Consider the following 13,430-nt stretch of genomic DNA (forward strand, 5'->3'; position numbering starts at 1 on the left):
TCTGTCTTCCATTTATAGGAACATGTTGTATCTGTTGATAATTAAATGCCCTTGGGTGTCCTGGCTATTGAGAAATGATTATAAAACCTTTAGAGGCTGAAAGAAAATTATGATGAAGTCTAGAAGAGACTCCTCTGATTAGAAGAGATTTGGAAACTATGTGTGAACATGTACCCACTTTTGCTTTTCTCATTTATTTATTTATTTTATTATTTATTTATTTATTTTTGAGACGGAGTCTCGCTCTGTCACCCAGGCCGTAGTGCAGTGGCGCAATCTCGGCTCACTGCAAGCTCCGCCTCCCGGGTTCACGCCATTCTCTTGCCTCAGCCTCTCCGACTAGCTGGGACTACAGGCGCCCGCCACCGCGCCCGGCTAATTTTTTTGTATTTTTAGTAGAGACGGGGTTTCACCGTGGTCTCGATCTCCTGACCTCGTGATCCGCCCACCTCGGCTTCCCAAAGTGCTGGGATTACAAGCGTAAGCCACCGCTCCCGGCTTCTCTTTTATTTCTAAGACAGCCAAAATGTGTGTGTGTGTGTGTGTGTGTGTGTGTGTGTGTGTGTGTGTCTGTGTGTTAACTTTCAAAAAGCTCACCCCACCAAAATGTTTTAAGCCTTGATTTTATGTTCATCCTTGGACTGCTGATGGGTTATTTCCCTTTATTTTAATTCTTGGAGGTGTGGTAGTGGAGGTTGCTTAAACCACTGTGTTGACACATCCTGGAGATGGGAGGTGGTGAGGAATTCTCTTGACACTGAGTGCAGCCAGGCTGGAAGATGAACGGTACTCACAGTGGCTAAAATCTCTCCTTCACATTTTACTGTTTTGTGTTTTGTTAGTTTTGTTTTTTAAACTTTTTAAAAATACTTTTCATGAGGTAAAATAGCAATCTGGGTTTTGGAAAGACATCAGTTATGTATGGCTATGTTCATATTTATACTAGAAATTATTGTCTTCTTATCTCCTTACCTCCAAAGAGAGAGGCTTTCTATTTATTTTTCCAAAAAAGAGCAGCATTGGATCAAAGGAAGTGTGTTCCAAAAGGAACTATTCCATTAATCATACATTTTCCATAATTCTTATTGCAGGATTTCAGGGCAGTCAACTTGTTTAAGGGCAGAGAATGAAAAAGAGAGACTTTTTCATATAAAGACAGGATTTAAATATGGAGTCAGATTTGCTCCTGCTTAGCAGTCCCTGGCAAAACCACTCTCCTCCCACTAGTTAAAATGATCTCTTTTTATCACAATCTGTCCATTAAAATGACCCCCTTTTGTGAGAAAATTACTTACAAATAAAAATAAATGTTCTGTGCACCTAAAAGATCCCCATGAAGTTTCCATAACTGGGTTTAAGTGCAGAGGAAAGCACTTCAACAAAGAATCAAAAGGCAAAATAAACCACAGAGATAAGGCTCAGTGATGAATAGCAGTGCTGGAGACTAACTGAATATGTGCTAGAAGTCTCATTTTGCTTTTGCTTTGCTGACAGCTGCATTTTCCAACCAACTCAAAGAGCAATGAAGAGAACTCTTTTTCTTGACTGAACTCTATGCAAGTAGGGAAAGTTATTTGGTAGTAAGATGAAGGATGGAAATGACCATGTCATCTTAGATGATTTCCTTCCTAATTATCAGGGAGGCAACACTAAGAAGAATAAGACTTATATTTAAGCTTTGGAAAGGCCGAATTTTTTAAAGTTTAGGAAAAATAGGTTAGAGCCCATGGCTATGTACTCAAGACAATAAGTTGTTTAAAAGGGGAGGAATATTTGAAGCATGAAACTCTGACAATGGATTCTGCAAATGATCTCTGTGAAGAAGAATAGGGATACACATGTAATCATTCCAACATGGCTGCACTAGAGCTCTTAAAACAGACTTCTCAGAGAAGAGAACAACAAATTAAAGGAAAGCCCTGCTATCCAAGATAATAAAATCGAGTCTCGGGACCTATAAGAACAGTGTCTCAAAGCTAAAGACCAAAAGAATGACTTGAGACTTTCTTTTTTTAAAAAAAAGTTAAGGGCAAATAAGGAGGCTTTTAATGTGGTTAATGTTATAATGCTATGTCTCAAACTAGGAAAAGGAAGAGAAAAGAGTAGATAGAGAAAGCAGAATTACTCAGGTCATTTTTATTACATCTTTTCAATAAGGAAAACTCTGGTAGATCGATCATGGGTAGGCTAAACATTAAGAAACAAATTCTAATACAGGTCAAATGATGGTAAAATAGCAAGTGGCAGGTTTGAATGCTGGCAAATTATACTCTGGGATACTAAAAGAATCTATCTTTGTGGTTGTGGATACATTGAGGAAGGAGAGAGCTATCTAAAGGGTGAAGATGAGAAACTGCCACTTTTCTGAAAGGGCGATGGCTGCCTTTTCTTGTGTGACATTTCCCCTCACTGGAAGTGTTAATGTAGCAAGAGCAAGATGGGGATTCCCTGCTCTTATATAGTGACTGGATTAGATCATCTTAAAGGCTTCATCCCAACTCTGAGAGGCTATTAAAAGCCAGATTCCCAGCAACTGATGGGTTGCTGTATTACTCCATTCTCATGCTGCTAATAAATACATACCAAAGACTGGGTAATTTATAAAGGAAAGAGGTTTAATGGACTCACAGTTCCACATGGCTGGGAAGGCCTCACCATCACGGCGGAAGACAAAGGAAGAGCAAAGAGACGTCTTATATGGCACCAGGCAAAGAGAGAGCTTGTGCCAGGGAACTCCCCTTTATAAAACCATCAGATCTCATGACACTTATTCACTATCACCAGAACAGCACAGGAAAGACTTGCCACCATGATTCAATTACCTGCCACTGGGTCTTTCCCATGACACATGGAATTATAGAAGCTAAAATTAAAGATGAGATTTGGGTGGGGGGGACACAGCCAAATCATATTGGTTGCCCAACCATAAAATCTGCAATCTTAAAAATTTCAATGGGGAGTACACCTTGGTTTTAACAAAGCCTGTAACTTCAGATACCATGTTGTCACTCATTTCGATGAGCACCTCTCAGATAGGCTTCTCAAGATCCCTGGAACTGATAACATTCAGCAGCTCCCAAAGATATGGCCTTCTTCAATTTGTTGATGTCAATACCAATGATCCTGGAAGCACCAGTAGCTTTGCAACCCATAATAATAAAGAGACCAACTTCACCCAGGCCAAACACAACACAAGTTAGAAAGAATTTGACCTAAATTATCAGAAGACACAGACATCCAAAGGCAATGCAGGCTGAGAAAACAAGTGGACCCCATTCCACTGGGAAAGGGAGGTGACGTTTCTGGTCAATTTGTCTTTTTAAATTATTAAATCTTTCAAATAACACTTTCCTTTGAAAGGAACTTGAGAGCTTTATATGATGTACTACCAATCTCTAGACAACAGAGGAAACGATTTCTTATAGGAATGTCAGAAACTAGTATTAGAATTGTCAAAATTATGATTCCCCTAAGGGCTTGGAGAGCAGTTTCCAATTTTTCTTTTTTAGGTTGAAGACCAGATGAATAGCAGTAGCTGTAGATGTAACTTTCTCCCTTTGGGCATTATATTTACATGAAGGAAGCTGCAAAATTTTCATTTTACTCAGCCACTGTGATTCAGTTTTTGGTGTCTACTTATGAGGTCACCATGCACAAAAACAGAAATATGTGGCTAAGAGTTTCCTAGGAATGCACATAAAAATCTGTACTAACTGCATCTCCTTTAACCAAGGATACACATGTAATGATTCTAAATGATTCCATTCTAATGATTAGGCTAAACAATTCTAATAAAGTACACATCCATAGAATCCATTTAGTAACTGTCATTCCTTATAAGGCTGCCTTTTATATGTATATATTATATTTATATATATTTACATATATATTTATATATATTATATATATTATATATAATATATATATAATATAATATATACATATAAAAGGCAGCCTTTATTCTCCTTTGAAATAACTGGAAGGGGTAGGAAATGTGACTAAGGCTCATAAAAATGAGAAAGGGCAACAAAAGTAGCTGAATTGTTATCTTTAACCCGAACCTGCTTACCTTTGTTTAGAAGAGGACAACACTTTGGTTCCATTATTGCACTAAAAAAAGCCAGTTAACTTACGCAATCTTCCTGAAAAGGGTGTTTTTTAAAAAAATAACTTCTTGACTGAGAAGCCCTTGGCCCTTCAGGCAATTTCTGTTGCGGCAGAAATGGTCAGCACCTTCAGTCATTAGTTCAGTGTCACTTATTTTGGGGGATTGTCTATTCATGGTAGTCAACTGAGCATACACAATGCCCAGTTACCAATGGAGCATAGGCAGTTTATAAAGTTATGAATTTGTGTTAGACTTAAGAGTTGCAAAAATCCCTTGATGTGGTGCACTTCCTCTTCCCCTAGGAGTAGGAGTCCCTTAGAGCCAGACTACTATGAATGTTGCTGCTCTTCTGGGTCTAGCTGCCCAGTGGGGCTGCCACACTCCAGAGTGGTGTTGGGGAATGTCTGTAAGGGGTCCAGTGATGTGATCCATATTCAAGGTGTCCAGCAGTGGGTATCAGTGCCAGCTCTGAAAAGGGTGGCAGGGGAGTGACATACAGTTTGTGAGATTCCTTAAATACAAGTTGCCTTACTGTATCGTTGGCTTTCTCAAATGTCAGTTGTATTAGTAAGGAACTGGTCATGTGGACAGACTCAGGACCTCTTGGTTAGCCAGGATGATACAGGCAATGGTGATAGCTGAGGTTACACACAAATTTTCTCCATTCTGCACACTGTTATTGTGCCTGTAGAGACTGTAATGAACTGTGACACTTGGCCTCCAGCCAGGAGATGGTGCTTGCAAAAGAGCACCAGCTGCGGTGGTAGCAGTGGGATTTGTGTTTGCCTTATGTTATCCAGAAGATGTACTCTGGTGACTCAGGAAATGGATGGGGCCACACAGAACCCACAAAAGTTTTTGTCCTTTGTTGAAGCTGTCAGGGTGGTTGGATGGGCAAAGGCAAGTGGGAGCTGGGTCAGGCAAGTCTGCGCTTGGGCCCTCCACATGTGAGCAAAAGCAGTGGCCCCACTGGGTATTATAGAGCAGTTCTCTGGCTATGAGGGTAACGTTCCAGGGAAGAGCACAGTTGCCTCTGCTGTACAGAAGAGTCCACATGGAGAGTGGAGAGTAGTAGGTGGCAGTAAGCTCCACCCAGCTCCCACTCACTGGGCAAGGCCAGTCTCACACTTGCAGCATTCCACTAGCAACAACTAGCTAGGTTCCACACAGTCTGTGCTCAGAACTCAAAAGTGCCGCAGGCCATATTTCTTCCCCCAAGGAGACAGCAACCATGGCTTTCAGGCCATGCCTCTCCTGGTTTGCCTGTGAAGCAGGGGGGCCCAGCTCCTGTGCCTGTGGCTGCAGCACACTTCCCACTCAACCCTCAGTTCTGGCCAAGGGGGTTTGTCTCCACTGAAGATTATATCATGAATCTCAGTTGGGAGCTTCCTTCTACCTGTGACTGCCACCTGAGTTAGCTGGTAGATTTCGGCAAGGTCCCCTGTGAGGTAGGATCAGGAATGGCTTCCCTCCACCCTGCTGGAGACTGAAAATGAATAAAAGCCTGTCCTAATGTCAATTCTTCTCATATACTCCCTACCACTCACCAAGTCAGCTCCAGCACTGGGTAGAGTTAAGGCCTTCCCCCATGGCCTGGATTGCCAGGTTTCCCAGTGGGAGTGTATGTTCCAGAGGTAGTCTATCCCCTTCTCACACTCTGGGGACTTACAGTTTTCTAGTTGGCTCACAGTGTAAGCTACAGCCTAATGCTTCTTTCAAATAGTCTGTGGCTTTCAATTTTCTTATTACGTTCCTGTGTTTGCTTCTTGGAAGAAAGTTCACGTGTGAATCTCTACACACTATTTTGTCTTTCCAAGTGGGAGAGGCATGCTAACAATGCCTCCAATCTGATCTCTTGGGGAAAAATAACAAACTCTCCTAGCACTTTGAATATATCATCCCACTCCTTCCTAGTCTGCAAGTTTCTACTGGAAAATCTGCTGATGGACTTAGGGAGGCTGCATTGTACATCATGAGTCACTTTTTTTTGCTGCCTTCAGTATTCTCTTTCACATTTGAAAATTTGATTATATTGTGTCTTGGTGTGGATTTGATTAGGTTTATACTGTTTGGGATCTTTTGAGCTTCATTAATCTGGATGACTATTTTCCTCTCCAGATTTAGAAGTTTTCAACCAACCTTCCTTCTTTGTTTTTCCACTTTGTTTCTCCATTCCGTTTTCTCCCTTCCTTCCTCCTTTCCTCCCTCCCTTCCTCCCTTCCTCCCTTCTTTCCTTTCTTTCTCTCTTTTTCTCTTGCTTTCTTTCTTTCTTTTTCTCTCTTTTTTCTCTCTCCCTTTCTTTCTCTCTCTTTCTTTCCCTTTGTTCCTTCCTTCTCTTTCTTTTTTCTCTTTTCTTTTTTCTCTCTTTTTCTTTCTTTCTTTCTTTCTTTCCTTCTTTCTTTCTTGATGAGATCTTGCTATATTGACTAGACTGGAGTGCAGTGGCTCTTCACAGGCATAATCATAGCACACTACAGCCCTGGGCTCAAGCCATTCTCCTGTCTCAGCCTCCTGTGTAGCTGGGACTAGAGGCATCCACCGCCACACCTGGCTCAATCATTCTTCTTTAAATAAGCTTCCTGCCTCTTTCTTTTTCACTTCTCCTTCTGGGACATTCATAATTCATATATTAATTTGCTTGATGGTGTTCCGTAAGTCCCTTTGTCTTTCTTCACTCTTTTTCATTCTTTTTACCTTTGTTCCTATGACTGGATACTTTTTAATTTTTTTTTTATTTTTTTTGAGATGGGGTCTTACTCTGTTACCCAGGCTGGAGTATAGTGGCACAATCTTGGGTCACTGCAGCCTCCACCTCTCAGGCTCAAGCAATTCTCCCACCTCCTTCCCACCCAGGTGCTGGGATCACGGGGCACCACCATGCCTGGCTAATTTTTTGTATTTTTGGTAGAGACAGGATTTTACCATGTTGCCAAGGATGATCTCAAACTCCTGAACTCAGGAGATCCACCTGCCTCAAACTTCCAAAGCGCTGGGGTTACAGATATGAGCCACCATGCCCAGCCTGACTGGATAATTTTAAATGACATGTATTTAAAAATTACTGAGCCTTTCTTCAGCTTGATCTAGTCTGCCATTGAGTCCCTCTAGTAAAATTTTCAGTTCAATTATTATATTCTTTATCTTTAGAATTTCTGTTTGGTTCTTTTTTATAGTTTTTAAGTTTATATTCTCATTTTGTTTATGTTTTATTTTTCTGATTTCATTTACTTATTTATCTGCATTGCCATATATAACTAATTGAGTTTCTATGAAATGATTATTTTGAATTGTCAGGCAATTCACAGATCTCTCTTTTCTTAAGAGCAGTTGCTAGTGCTTTTCTTTCTTCTTTGTTTGTGTCATAGTTCTGCAACTCATTATATTTCTTGTAGCTTTGTGTTGGTGTCTGTATATTTGAAGAAATAGCCACCTCTGCCATTCGTTAGGCCTGGGTTCAACATGGAAAGCCCTTCACCAATCAGCCTAGCTAGAGATTTCGGGAGCCTCTCATTTTTTTTCTAGGGATATGTTTACTTCACTTCCCTCCTTTCCTCCTGGGGAAGATGTTTAAGGGTTATGTATCTTTTCCCGATCTTGCAGAATTGTGCCAGCTGCGGTGAGCTACTCACCTCTTTTCCTTATTCTTGACTTCCCCTAGGAATTTAAACTATTCTGATTCTCTCAGTGTTCTGAGCGAGGCATGGCAGAAAGAAGTCCCTTGAGCACTGTGCCAAAATGCCAGGAATGATGAATATATGCTCCACTCTCTTTTTACACCTGAATGGAGCATCCACAAGCTGAGGCAATTTCTCCCAGCTCAGAGCTGTGCCAACTTGGGGGAGGGGCTGATGGTAAAGTAAAATTGCTCTTCCAACTCATTTCAGTGTGGCTGATATCAGTAGTTTTGCTCATCTGGGGGTACTTCTTAACTGCAATCTGAAATATGTGCAAAGATATTTTGCTCCGCATGTCATTGTTAACTTATCATTGTTAAGTATTTCATTGTTTCTACAGGGAGATGAGGGCTTAGAACTTCCTGTTCCATCATCTTTTGATATCAAGGAATTATAAATTTCAAAGGTGGTTTTGTTGTATTTTTTTGTGTCTGAAAATAATATTCTTCTACCTCACAGAAGAAAACAAAATCAAATCATAGTGCCAGAAGAGACTCTAGAGATAATCTTAATTCATCTAATTACGTAACTCCTGAGAAGAACAGAAAAGTCAATGTTATCAGCAAGAGAATGTTATTAGCCACAGGACTCCTATGCCTGCCAAAAGAGGCTCTCAGATGATCATATGGGGTTGGTTATGACTGGACAATAACAAGGTAAGCAACTGGTCTTAGGAGTTTTGCTACAGTGCCCTTCTGACAAGAAACTATATTTTCTTTTTTAAAAATTTTATTGTAGTGACAGGGTCTTGCTATGTTGCTCAGGCTGGTCTTGACCTCTTGGCTTCAAACAGTCTTCCCACCTCAGTCTTCCAAAACACTGAGATTACAGGTGTAAGCCACCATGCCTGGCCTGAAGCTTTATATTTTCTATCTATCCAATGTGAACCCAGATCTTGCCCCATGAAGAGAACTCTAAGGGTGTATTCACCTTTTTTGAAGAGCTTCTTTTTAATTCTTTTGAAGTTTTGAGTTACTCATATTCTTAGAGGAAGGTATGACTAACAGGAAGTCTTTGGAAAAGGCTGGGTGAGAACTGTCAAAAGGCTGCAATCAAGGTATGTGCTGTGGCTTGGGTCTTCTTCTGAGGTCTTCTCCCAAGCTCTCATGGTTGTTTGCAGGTTCACTTCCTCCCAGCTTTAGAACTCATAATGCCTTGCTTCTTTAAGGTAAGCAAAGGAGCATCCTTGATAGTGGGGAAGGCCTAAATCTTCTTTTAAAGGGCTTATCTGATTAGTTTGGGCCAGGCCAATATAATCTCCTTTTGATTAACAGAGATTGATAAACTCAAAGTCATTCGATTAGGGACTTTATATCTGTAAAATCTCTTCATCTTTGCCAGAAAATGCAACCGAATTGCAGGAGTGATATTTATCATATTAACAGGTCTACCCACACTCAAGAGAAGGCGATAACACAGAGTATGTACACCATGGGGAGGAAATCTTGGCGGCCATTGTAGAACTCTTTCTATGACACTTATGTCAGCATTTTTGTTGTGCTCTGGAGATCACAGAGTGAAAAGTACTGCGTTCTGTGATTGTAGATATTTGTTACACATTCGAGACTGAACCATATGCTTTCAAAATTGACAGAATGGAATATAGCGTGTTCAAGGCATCAGATGAAATTAAATTTTATTCTTTCATTATGTTAAATTAGCATCTTTTCCTTTCAGAAATCACTTACATTGCTTTCTCATATGTTAATCAGACACCTGTGGCATTTTTATAGTAAATGCAAAGTGAGGATTTTAGGTGATCAAAATGAATAGGCCTAACTAGTTCACAGCTCTGAGATGTGGCCACACTGCTTATTCATGGAGAGAACAGACCTTACAGAGTATCCTGCATATTTACATTTGTATCAGTCAGCTTGTGCTGCCATTAGAGAATACAATAGACTGAGTGGCTTTAACAACAGAAATTTATATGTTCAAAGTTCTGGAGGCTGAATGTCCAAGATCAAGGTACTGGCAGGCTTAGTTTTTGGTGAAGCCTTGTCTTAGTCAAATTGGGCTGCTATAACAAAATACCCCAGACTGGGCAGCTTAGAAACAATAGAAACTTATTTCTTACAGTTATGGAAGCTGGTAAGGTTAAGATCAAGGCACTGGCAGATTGAATGTCTGCTGACGGGCCACTTTCTGGTGATAGATGTCCCTTTCTTGCTTTGTCCTAACATGGCCAGCTCATGCAAGGAGACAGAGAGGGCTCTGGTGTTTCTTCCTCTTCATATAAGGACACCAGTCCTATAAGATTAGGGTCCAACCCTTATAACCTTATTTAACCTTAGTCATCTCCTTGAGGGCCTTATCTGTAAATACAGTCACATTGGGGGTTAGAGATTAAGATACGAATTTGTTGGGGGACACAACTCAGTCCATAACAATTTTCAAAATATCTGTGGGCAATGAAAAACCTGTGGATTTCCTGCTTTTCATGACCCCAGATAATGTTTAAAAATCACTAATTACCACTCATAAATATATGCACATATTCCAAAAAAACTTTCCATCTATTTTCTTTGCTAAAATAATAGAGTATCCAAGGCAACAAGGATACGTATGCTACCCTGAGCCGTGCATCAGAGCAACCTCTGTCTTTTTGATTCTGACAAAATTAATGCAAACAAGCCAGTTGTATCATTTTTTTTCCTAGTAATGAGACAGGAAAAGTCCCCATGGGGCTTCATAAATGGAAAATAACATAGTTACACAGCCAAGTACATGTTTATCTCTAGTGGCCCTCTCTAAGAGAAAGCACAGCACACAGAGCATAGACTTCTCCTACCCAGAGTTAGGTATTAATGTCAGGATCTGTGGTTGAGATTGCTTTTTATAACTCAATATACACTTTCTCCCTCTCTTGTTAGAGCCCCTGTTTTAGAATGGGATGTCAATGTGCCCTGTTAAGAAACTACATTTTCTATCCTTCTTTGTAGCTATAAATGGTCAATGCAACCTAGATTATTGTCTGAGACTCATGAAAAGGCTCTTACAAAGAGCAGATAGCTAGCATGTGCCCTTGTCAGCCCTTACCTCCCCAACCTTCCTCTTATTTCCTGCTTGGAGTACAGATTTGATATGTGCAAATATAGGAGCCATCTTGGATGACTGGAACTTCAGGAACCATCTTGAACAAGGGATAATTTCAAAAACGGAAGCCTAATATTAAGAAAGATGGACCTAAAACATAGATGAAGCCGAGGTCCATAATGATGCTTCATAAAGCTTCCATACCAACCCTAGATGGTTGAACTCTTCCATGTGAGGACGAAATACATGTCTATCTTACTTAAAACACTATTTCTGCTCTCTGTTATTAGCTGTGTAAAAAAGTTTCTCAACTGATACAAAGTGAAAACTAAAAATCTCAGAATACAAAAATTACCTTAGAAAGTCAATTAGGTCTCCCATAAAATTCCCCATAAACTACAGTAAAACAGGGAGGCATACGGCATAAGAATGGGTTATAGGCAAAGGCAGTTAAGGCTTTAATTCTTGGGCCAGTCAAGAAAATAGACAAATTAGGCTCTATCCTTGCATTGTTTTAAGCTAGTATTTGCCTTTCAGAAATTGTCTATATTGCTCTCAGAGATTGTAATTCAGAAATTCAAAATCATGTGTATTCTGAAAAGTCTTGTGAAGCACGACATGTACGTGTGTGTGTTTCTCTATGACTTCTAATTAACATTTCAATATTTTTTCATGGCTGTTGAACAAGTCATCAGCACAGACATCCTGACTACCAGAGCACTATATTCCATTCACAGTTATTAGAAACTCCTTAAAAGCATGTATACCTTCTCCCCATTGGTTTTGGATTAAGCTATGTTTGGTTATATCATAACTGTTCTTTAAGCAAAATTGTGGGAAAAATTATAAATTTGATTTATATTGCTCTTTGTTTTATTTTTCTTCTTTTTCTTTCTCTTGCATTGGATTTAACTCTATTATATGTCCAAAATTGAGGAAAACCATTCGTGGCCACATGGTTTTGTCAAGTGGGTAACTGGAGGTCTGAGAAGAATAGTGGGTAAGAGGTTCTAGAACTTAGATTTTTCTAAGGAATGTTACCACCTTGCTAAGCTATGTAACATATCTTAACAACCAGGGAACTACACGGGCTTCTTGGAGTAAGAGTGTGAGAAACTGGATAAAGACAGCTATATTCTTTTGGAAGCGTTCGAGATTGGTCTGTCTCTACCAACCAAAAACTTCTAGCTTAAGTGCAGAGATTTAAGGAGATCAACAAAAACTCAGTCTAGACATATTACGAGGCTCGGAGGGTTATCAACAGACTTGAGTTCTTGTCAGCAAGATCACCTGCTTTTAATATTGTCCTCAGGTATAATTTTAAATTCATCATTAGAATAATGTTCTAAAATGTTAGGTATGATTTAGTTAATAGTCCTCAAGTTCATTCTTTTTTCAAGAGTATGTAAAAGCCAAATAAGTAAGTCTGTTTTAAGAAAATGAAATACACATTGTTTTCTTGTTGACTTTTTTTTTTTTCAAAATTTAAAGTGTATCACTACCCTTTAATCTAAGAGAATTGATGTGGGACAGACACATATAGAATAACTGAATAATATCAGCTAACATTTAAGTCAATTTCATCAGGTTATAGATAAACAGACTGAAATCTAGGCAATAAAACAATTAATCTGTGGTCACTTTGCTGGTTAATGGCAAATCTGGGACCATGAATCCTATCTTTAAATTTCTGGTTTAATGCCTTTTTCACTCTCCAAATTGCTGTACTCTTTTCCCCTCAATACAAGTAAAAAGCAAATTTACTGGCTTAATTGTACAAAAGGTCCCACACCAAAAGAATGAGTAAGTCTAAAGTATGATTTAAACAAGGAGGTTAGAACTAGCTCCTCACTGTGGTATTCATAAACAGCAATATGAAAATATACTTTTTATTGCTAGATAGATATTTTCTGCATTTAATGTCTACATATATTTTACCCAAACTAGGATAATTTTAGCGTTTATATATATCAAACTGAAGTTCCTGAAAACCAGATGTTCTGTGGCAACAAGTCTGGGAATTTATACACCATACAGTCTAAGTATATAGCATGAAACACTTAAACATAGATTGCTTTGGTCTAAAAAGATAGTCAACGATCTAAAAGCATCCATCCCAACAAAATCCTGAGATCAATTTCTAGAACATGAACATTTTTTGACACTGCAAATTATTCTAACCCAAAAAGTCTCTGCCATGGTTATAAATAAAATGTGTATTTCCCAATTCTGCTACAATGAATAAGATTTCCATATAAGATAGAAAAAATACAACAGGCACCAGAAAATCAACCTTCTTAGATTTCAAAAGTATACTGTTTTCAAGAAAGTTTAAATAACGACTTTCTATGTTCTTAATCCAGAAATGTTCTTTCTCACATGGTTGTGAATTCACCAAGATACATAACATTATCTTTAATCTCCCAGGTCTATGACACCGTAGGTGTCTAAAAATGTTAACTATTACTCAATATTGCAAACAACAACATGGCAAAGGTTCTCTGGTTTATCATCTCCAGATACATCACTCTTTTGGATTTTTTTCCTTCTTTGGGCTTTACCATTCTCTCCGAAGATGATATACATTTTAAGATGCTGGGTTTTAAAAGTAC

General features: G+C 39.1%; 1 protein-coding gene across 3 annotated transcripts in view; it reads left to right on the forward strand.

The window, feature by feature from the left end:
- Window positions 1-8,350: 8,350 nt before the first annotated feature.
- The window catches only part of C9H4orf17 (chromosome 9 C4orf17 homolog), a 33,530-nt gene continuing 28,450 nt past the window's right edge, over window positions 8,351-13,430 (forward strand). For 2 of the 3 annotated variants that reach the window (XM_030818454.1, XM_030818456.1), the window contains exon 1: window positions 8,351-8,438. The gene's annotated coding sequence lies outside the window, so the exon portion shown is untranslated. Of the gene's footprint in view, window positions 8,439-11,752; window positions 11,819-13,430 lie in introns of those variants that run through there. The other variant, XM_030818455.1, reaches the window with a different exon arrangement.

This window comes from Nomascus leucogenys, chromosome 9 (assembly GCF_006542625.1).
Source record: "Nomascus leucogenys isolate Asia chromosome 9, Asia_NLE_v1, whole genome shotgun sequence".
Taxonomy (NCBI): domain Eukaryota; kingdom Metazoa; phylum Chordata; class Mammalia; order Primates; family Hylobatidae; genus Nomascus; species Nomascus leucogenys.